This window comes from Monodelphis domestica, chromosome X (assembly GCF_027887165.1).
Source record: "Monodelphis domestica isolate mMonDom1 chromosome X, mMonDom1.pri, whole genome shotgun sequence".
Taxonomy (NCBI): domain Eukaryota; kingdom Metazoa; phylum Chordata; class Mammalia; order Didelphimorphia; family Didelphidae; genus Monodelphis; species Monodelphis domestica.
In genome coordinates, this window is record NC_077235.1 from 48875614 (window position 1) to 48883635 (window position 8022).

An 8022-nucleotide genomic window follows, 5' to 3' on the forward strand; every position below is an offset into this window, starting at 1 on the left:
TTTCCCTTGTACGCATTCTACTTGGTGTTCCAGAAATGGAAACATTCTAGGAAATTTCGGCATTTCTCTTGATGCAAGCATTTTTTGAAGAATCAATATGGGAGGCACAGATGTCTGGAGAGACAAGCATTCTGCTTGATGTACAGAAATACAAGTATTCTAGGAAATTCCAGTATTTCTTTCAATGGAAGTATTTTAAGTATTTACTCTGAATAATCAGATTCTGCTGTGACCTTGTCACAGGTCTGGAGAGGCAAAAAAATCTATCTTTTGGAGAGGCAAGCATTCCACTTAGTGTCCAGAAATGCAAATATTCTAGGCATTTATTCTCGATGCAAGTACTTCAATGATTTTGTAGAGAAATCAGATGGAAGATCTGATCATGCAGTCACAGGTCTGACCTCAAAGGGTGAGCATTTCACTTCATGTACAATAAAAAAAACAAACACACTATGAAATTACATTATTTCCCTTGATGCAAGGAAATTTCTGGAGAACAAACATTCCATTCAGTTTGAGAGGTAAAAACTCCCCTTGCCTTTTGGAGAGGTAATCATTCTACTTGGAGTCCAGAAATACAAAGGACATTCCAATGTTTCTCTTGATGCAAATAATCCAATGATTTTCTGGATAATGAAATTTTCCACAGAGGCAAAAAGTTTCCTGACTTTTAGAGAAGCAAACATTCCACTTGGTGTCTGGAAATACAACTATTTTATCAAACCCCAGTATTCCTCTAGGTGCAAGTATCCCAAGCATTTTCTGGAGAATGAAATATTCTACTTGCTTTATGGTAGTCACAGGTATTTTGGAGAGGCAAAAAGTCTTTTAGGGGGGAAGACAAGGAATCCACTTGGTATCCAGAAATGTAAATACTCTAGTAGGAGGTCCTAGTATTTCTCTTGATGCAAGTAATCCAATGATTTTCTGGAGGACAAAATGGAGGACTTCTTTTATAGGAATTTAGGCATCTGGAAAAGCAAAGTCTCCTGACTTTTAGAGAAGCTGGAAATAAAATCATCTAGGAAATCCCAGTATTTCCCAAGTACAAGTATTCATTTAATGGAGAATCAAAATAGTCTACTTATTTTATGGGAGGCACAGGCATTCCAGAGAAGTATTCAACCTGTTCTCTAGGAAATTTCAATATTCCAATCACTTTCTGGAGTTCTATCTTTTGGAGAATGAAGTATTCTACTTATTTTAAGGGCTTCACTATTGTCTGAAGCAAAACTCAATAACTTCTCCATAACTTCTTGAAAGGCATCACGTCAAGGAATGGAAAGCTAATTCACATCCAGACAATTTCACATCCAGAGAAGAAAATATTTTGCCTGATTTTTCCTCTGCTTTGTTCATGGGTCACAATTTTCCTCCCCTACTCACTTTCTGGAATTTTTTTTTTCTGGAATTAGTTTCTGGATTTTCCCTCTCTTCACTCAGCTTGGTTTCTGAAGAATTAAGTATTGAATTTTTCCTGCCTATTTTACGAAGTCTACTATTTTCTATTTGGTTTCTGGAAGATATGGTTTTTTGTTTTGGCCTTCCAGAACCTAAAATTTTGTCCTTCGTTTCTGGGAAAAAAATATTTTTTTTCTAGAATTTTTTCCAAGTGTGGTTTTGGGAATCTACAATTTCCCCCCTTTGCTTGGTTTCTGGAATATTAATTTTTTCCTTGCCGGGTTTTTGATAGCTACAAAGTACCTTGTACTATGCTTCTCACATGGATTCTACATAATTTTATTCTTTGAATTTGGAAATATAATTGTACCTCCATCTCCATATTTAATTTCATGTTTTTCTCATATTCAGTCCCTAGAATATTTTTCCTACTCAATTTCTGGAATCTACATTTTCCCCACCTGTGCTTCGTTTTTGCAGTATTTTTCCTTTGCTTGGTTTCTTGAATATTTTTACCATTTGCTTTCTTGAATTTTTAACTTCTACACTTGGATTATGGAATTTGGACCTCCCCTCCCCCCATTTGTTTTTTATATGCTACATGGTGGCATTAAGTATAGATTCTCCATTTTGTTTTGGTGAGTATTAATTGGTAAGTATTCTTTTTGTGGCTATGGTAAGTGCCACTTTTTCTCTAGGTATTGCTCACAACGTTTTTATGTGCCTTCTGGGACATGCAAGTTTTGTGGAATACAGATCATTTCGCTGCTGAGATACCCAACCCATCCTCCTTGGTTTTGTGGAATACAGTTTCTTTTTTTCCCCAAAAAAAATTTGGCAACTAGATACCCTCTTCATTTGTAAACTCAGCTCAGAGATTCAAAACATTCCCTTGTTTTCTGTGGAATACAAGCTTTCCTAAAAACGTGGTAACTGGAACTTCTATTCCTTCCCCCATGGTTTCTGGAATATATATGGGTTTTTTTAAATTGCCTGAGAGAACCTATCCCCTTATTCAATGGAATGCAAATTTTTGAAAGTTCAACAACTGGAAGATATAATTGCCTTTATCTGTATAATGCAATTAAAAACAAAACAATTGAACAAGAGATTCAAATCAGTTCCCCTTTTTCTATGGAATACAAATTTTTTCTGTTTCACATCAGGGGAATCCAGTCATACCTCTTGATCTGGGTAAAACAAATGTTTTACATTTGGCATCTGGGAGTCAATCATCTCTTTGATCCGTGGAATACAATTTTTAAAACTTGCCAGTAAATTTAATCATACCCCTTTGTGCAATAAAAGTTTTTGGTTTTTGATTCAGCACCTGAGAGATCAAAGCATCTTCTTGCATTTGCGGGATACAAGTGGCTTTTTTATTCATAAAAATTGGCAGCTGAGAGATCCAGTGATTCTCCTGATTTGCAGAATATAAAAAATTTAAAAATTGGCAGCCCCTCTGAGATCAACTAATTGCCTTGTGTTTTTTTTTTTGTTTTGTTTTTTCCTATTTGGCACCTGCAAGAGCTCCCTTAGTTTGTTTTGTTTTTTTGTCACTTGGCAGCTAGGAAATCCAGTCATCCTCATTCGTCTGTAAATACAAAATTTTAACATTTGGCAGCTGGGAGATCTCCTTTTGTGGAATTAAGGGGTTGGGTTTTTTGTTATTGTTGATGATGGTGGGTTTTTTTTTGTTATTTTTTGGTAAATGGCAGATAGGAGATCCAATCATCCTCTGATTTGTTGAATATAGAATTAAAAATTTTGACACCTGGAAGATATCATCGTTCCCTTTTTGTGAAATACAAGTGTTGGGTTAAAAATGAAATTGGTGGCCAGGAGATCTAGCCATACTCCCCAATTTTGTGGAATAAAATTTTTTTAAATCTGTCAAGTTGGAGATCTCATCGTTCCCCTTTTTGTGGAATACAAGTGTTGAGTTTTTTTTTTTTTATTGGCACCTAGGAGATATAACCATTCTTCATTTAAGGAAGAAAAAGTAAAATTTGGCAGCTGGGAGATCTCATCCCCCTTCATATGTGGAATACAAGTTTTTGGGTTTTTTTCCCACTTGGGCAGCTGGGAAACGATTCCCCTTCATGTGTGGAATACAAATGTTTATTTTCTTAATTGGCACTTGGGCGATCCAATCATCTTACTTGATTTGTGGAATACAAAATTTTAAAATTTGTCAACTGGAAGACCTAATCATCTCCCTTTATTTTGTGGAATACAAGTTTTGGTTGTTTTATATTTGGCAGCTGGGAGATTTGTTTCTTCCCCATTTATTTTTGAAATATAATTTAAAATATTTTGCATCTGGTTGATATAATCATCTTGGTTTGTGGAATAAAGTGTTATTTTTTAAATTCATTTTTCATCTGAGACATCTAGTCATCTGGTGTTTTGTGGAATACAAGGTTTTTTTCATTGGCATCTGCAAGATCTAAGAATCTAATTGTTTTGAGGAATACAAGGTGGTTTTAATTTTAATTCTGCATCTGGGAGATCTAAACACCTTCCTTATTAATGTGCAATATAAGGTTTTTAGAATTTGCTCCTGTTTTCTGGATGTTGCTGGTTTGTGTTGTCTTTTGGTTGGTTTTGTTGGTTTGGCAGCTAGTGTTTTTCTACTTGGTTGTTAGGCTTTTAGAATAAGTTTTTACATTGGCAGCTGGGAGAATATTCTTGGTTTATGAAATACAAAGTTTTAAAAGCTCAGTGGCTGATCCTCCCATCTTTGTTTGTTATCCTAACGTTTACAATTTAGCTGCTTGGGAGATCCAATGGTCTTTATGCTGTTTAGGCTGTTTTTTTTTTTTGGGCAAAGCATTGGCCAAATGACCCTCTTGGATTATTATAATGCAATATTATTGTTGGGAGAGCCAGTTGATTTCCCTTGGTTTATGTAAATAATATATAAGTAATTGTTGCTTTATTGGATCTTTTTATCTCTTTATTAGGAGATCTATTTGATCACCTTGGATTGTAGCATACCAATTATTTTAATTGGCAGCTGTGAGACCTAATTAACCTCCTTCATTTATGCAATGAGGTTGCTTTAATTGGCAGCAGGTCTAATCAGTATTCTTGGATTATGTAATAAAAGTTTTAATTGGCAGTTGAGGTCCAATTGAACACTATTCACCTATGCAGTACAAATGGTTGTTTTAGTTGGCACCTGGGAGATCCAGTTGATTCTCTTGCTTTAGGCAGTACACACAAGTTGTTTAAATTGGCAGCTTGGAGTCGATTCCCTTGGCCTAGGCTTATATACATAGCCTTTTACTGGTAGCCGGAATATCTAATCAATCCCCTTGGTTTATGCAATACTTGTGATACAAGTTATTTTAATTGGTTGTCCTGAGGTTTTCTCCTGTGGTTTGTGCAATGCAACTTGTTGCTCCTTTAATTGGCCATTGGGACATCTAATCAAAGGATTCTGTTATACAAGTTTCATTTGCAACTGGATGATCCTTACTTCGTGCAATAAAAAGTGTTTTCTTTTTCTTTTGGCAGTCAGTAGGTTCATTCATTCGTTCCCCTTGGTTTGTGTGATAGAAATATTCTTTAGAATATTTGGTTGGGAAATCCAATTTTCCCCTTTGGTATATGGAATATGAGTTTGTTTAAATTTGTTTGGAAGATCCATCTTAGTGGTGTTTGAGATAATCGCCCATTGTGGAATGTTAATGGTTTGTGGAATATGTTATTTTCTTTGACAGCTGGGAGATAATCATCAACTCACTTAATGGAATACAAATTCTTATCCTTGTGGAATACAAATTTTTCTTTGGCACCCAGGAGATCCAATCATCTTCCTTGCTTTATGGAATACAAGTTCTCCTTGTGGAATTAATTTTTTTTGGTAGCTGGAAGATATTGACTCCCCTTGGTTTACTTGGTGGCTGGTTTTTTGTTTTTTTCATTGCTTTTGTTTTCTATTTTTTGTTTTTTCCTGGAGTGCCTGGAAGATCTCATCCTTGGTTTGGAATACAAAATATTGCTCCTTTTCATTTGTGGAATACAAGGTCTTTGGAGGGTTTGCTTCATCCTAGAAGATATCATCATCATCCTTGGTTTGTGGAATACAAAATTATTATTCCTTTGGAATAAAAGGTCTTTGGGGGGTTTGTTTGCTGCTTGGAAGATCTCATCCTTGGTTTGGAATACAAAATTTACCATTTTTTTGTGGAATACAAATTTTTTTGGGGGCTTGGAAGATATCATCCATCTTTGGTTTGGAATACAAATTCTGGAATACAAGTTTTTTTTGGTTTTTATTTTTGGTTTCTTTGGTGTGTGTTTGGAAGATTTCATCATCCATTCTCCTTGGTTTGTGGAATACAAAATTTTCATTTGTGGAATACAAAGTATGGTTTTTTTCTTTTTGGTTTTTTTTTCCTTCCCTAGTGCATGGAAGATGGAAGATCATCCTCAGTGGTTTGGAATACAAAATTTGTCTTTGCTCATTTATGGAATATAAGGGCCTTTTTTTTTTTGGCTTTGAATATCTGCTACTTGTTTTGGAATACAAAATTTGTTCATTTGTGGAATACAAATTTTTGGGCTTTTATTTTTTGGTGCTTAGAAGATCTCATCCCCTTTCATTTGGAATACAAAATTTGTCATTCTCCATTTGTGGAATACAAGTTGTGGGCTTTTTTTGTTTGTTTTTTGTTTTTTTTTTTGTTTTGTGTTTGGTTTTTCCTGGAAGATCTAAACATCTTTGGTCTGTGGAATACAATTTTTTTTTATGATTGGTATTGTAAGTGGTATTGTAATACCACTTACAAATGTTGTAAGTGGTATTGGTGTTGGTAAGTGGAAACATTCCACTTAGGTAGGTACCAATTTTTCTCATTTCCCAAATATATTTGAAATATATAAATATTCTAAAAGCAATACTACAATTCTCTGCTTAGGGGCAACTCTGGGAAATTCTGCATAAGGGGCATGACTCCCCATCCTCTTAAATTAAGCTGAACATAACATTACTGGATTTGGAATTGAGGCCCTATATAGCCTGTCACATGAAAGGAATGCTATGTCTACATGACAGCTAGCATCCACTTAAGAGGAACTGTATTGCAAAGTAAGAGGGGAGAAATTATATTTCTAGTACATGACTTATTATTAGGTGGAATTAAGATGTCCTTGGTTTGGTCCTTTTCTCTCTGGGCCTCTATTTACTACTTTTTAACATGAGGAGTTGAGATTCAGGTGATCTTTGAGGTCCCTTATCTCTGATACTTCAAAATTTTATGAAAATTAATAAGCATTCAGCATGTTCAAATAGCCTTTCCCAGCTTTCACGATGACTATGAAGTCACATGTAGAATTTTGTTTTCCAGGTGTTGTGCAAGCCCTGCATTCAAGGAGCCCTCCTGGTCATCCGTTGGATCTTCTCATTGTGGATTTCTGGACCAGAATCATATACTTGGAAGGTATAGGGCTTTTGTATCTTTAAGGGAGTGCCTTGTGTAGATGGGATCTGGGATCCTTTGAAGAATGTTTGCAGTCAGTCTGTATCCAAGACTTCCTGGGTGTTTGAGAGGAGTGCAGCGTGCAAATTCTTTTTATTCTGTGTGTTCCTTACTTATTCTCTGATAAGATGCAAGTGTTCAGTCTTTGCCCAAATGACTTCCTAGAAGTATATTCCCAGGAGTGGTATTACTATTTGAAAGGTAGTCAAGTTAATGGGATGTATCTGTAGTTCGTGTGATTGCCCTCAAAAGATTTCGCCCATTCTCATGGCTACCGTTCTAGTGAGAGTACCCCATTAGAGAACCTGATGGTCTCTTTTCACCTATTTACTTCCAGCCTCTGCTTCCATGAGTTAGCCCTTGAAATCCTTTAGAAATGGCACCAGTGGATGATGGATACTGCCTAGATGTGCTGTGACATATTCCACCCCCCTTTTTTTAACGGGAAATAGGTGATATTTGAATTGTAAACTGACAGCCTGGTGCCTAGCAGTATAGTATAATAGAAGGTGGCCTAGCTCAGAGTATAAGACTGGGTTCTGATGGAGTCTGAAACACTTAAAGGACTACCATTTGTGCACTCCTTGCTTCTGATTGGAGTGTGATGGTGCAAAGAATCTAAAATCAGGGATTGATGATACAGTTGGCTACATCACAACCTCTTATAATGTTAGATCAACACAGGATCCTTGCTCTGTAGCAGAGTCCTGAAATTTAGAATTAGAAGGGATCTTGGAGATCCCTGAAGCCATTCACTTCATTTTATAGACCAGGCAACTGAGGTCTCGAGAGGGGAAGGGCTTACAAGTGTCTTCTTGTTTTTTTTCCCCATTCAGCCACATACCAGGCCACTACCCAGATCCATTGCTGAGGAGACATACCTGCCTACCAGAGATCCCCCCGGGGCCTGCGCTGGATGCCAAGAAGAGAAACCAACACCCCCCCACCCCCCCTCCCCGCCCCAATCCTTTGTTAAAGTTCCCTAGACTGTTAACTTCTATTTTCCCTTGGAGTTTTGACCAATTTGTTTTGTCACCCCTACTTATGTACTCCCTTGTCCCTTCACCCCAGCCACTTTTGATGCCCTTTTCCCTAAGATCATGTACCCTAAATAAACTTTGTTTTTAAAAGA